The following is a 1563-nucleotide window of genomic DNA, read 5'->3' as shown; positions in this document are numbered from 1 at the left end:
ATCACACAACAGGATTGAGCTTGAGCAAACCTTTTTGGGTGTTTCCTCAGCCCAGGCACAGAGCTCCTAATTCAGACCATTTGCTCTGCCAGCGCTCTTCCTGCTTGCTCATCCAGGAGATCCTCAGCCTGGCCTTGGTGAGGAAACTTCACATTGGCCTTCTCAGAAAATGAAGGGTTTCAAACGGGGCATTTCTCGGATTGCCTAAAACTCACTACGACCTCTGCCATGTCACCTCATTTCTCCAAGTCAGTTTCTTCAGCTCTGTGATAGGAGGAAATACTCTGCTTTCTTGAGCCTAGGCTATACGCATCTTTGCATTTTGATGTCTTTAGAGCCGGGACGGGCCTGCAAGCACATTCAGTGCAGAGGTCTTCCTTGGTTTCCTCCCAGCCCAGCTTTGTTATTGACCAAATGGTGGTGGTTATTATAATCAGCAAAGTCTTAAAGGCTATTTGTTCTATTTCAAAAGCATTTTATAAATATTAATGGATTTAATCCTCATAACAGCCCAATGAAGTAGGTTCTCTTAGTATCCCCATTTTACAGGTGAAGAAATGGTGGCACAGAGTAGCTAAGTAATTTGCCCAAGGTCACACAGCTCTCAAGTAGTAGAGCCAGGACAGCTCTTCATCACCACCCTGCCCTGACTTGAGGGCTTTTGTCTCCTTCTTTGCTGCCAAACTTCTCTTGACCTTCTGCCAGGGCCAGATTCAGGGGCAGGCTAAGGACCTTTGCCCTAGAAGCCAATCCATAGAGGCATGAAAGCATCCCTGGCTATGCAAGGAGATGGAGAAGTTTGTACTGTGTTGGGGTGAGTGTAGGAAGTCCCTGGGTGGCAGGAACAGTTTGTATTCAACCACTAACCTAGACGTTTGCAGGTTCAGACCCGCCCAGCATCACCATGGAAGGAAGGCCTGGGGATCTGCTACCTTAAAGACACAGCCACGTCCACGGCAGGGAGCAGCTCTACTGTGTGACGCATGTGGACAGTTGTTTCCCTGGAGCCTGAATGGTATTGGCCATGGAAGTGGGTGTTTAGGGCTATGGGCTACTCTGTGCCAGGTACCAAGTGACTGAGATGCTTATGTGCTATTCAATAAAGTATGTGTGTGAGATATGTGGGGCTCCCTCAAGCTCAGGATTGGGGCAGGGGTCCAGATCTAACAGTGGTGCTGTCCCCACACAACAGTCAGCCTCTAAATGCTGAACCTGCCGCCATCCTCTCACACCTGGGCCACTGCAACAGCCTCCAGGTGGTCTCCCAATTGTACTGTCCTACACCCACCTCCCCACACCTCCCCACTTGCAGACAGAGACCTTTCTAAAGGGCAAACCTGATTAAGTCCCTCCCCCAGATCACTTGCGATCTTTCATTTCTCCCCAGTGCCCCTAACTCCTCAGCCTGGGTCCCTCGTCCTGCAGGACTCGGCTCCAGCCAACCTCTCCAGTATCAACTCTGGACTCCGGTCTATTTCAGGCTCCAGCCACACAGACCTTCCTCCAGGCCCTTGATTCATCCCATCCTCTTCCACCTCCTGATGAACTCATCAGTCCTTCAAG

The sequence above is a fragment of the Orycteropus afer genome, unplaced genomic scaffold (assembly GCF_000298275.1).
Source record: "Orycteropus afer afer isolate SDZICR_OR568_19922 unplaced genomic scaffold, OryAfe1.0 scaffold00037, whole genome shotgun sequence".
In the NCBI taxonomy this organism is placed as follows: Eukaryota; Metazoa; Chordata; class Mammalia; order Tubulidentata; family Orycteropodidae; genus Orycteropus; species Orycteropus afer.
The sequence above is the reverse complement of the archived record's forward strand: the minus strand, read 5'-3'. Positions refer to the sequence as shown.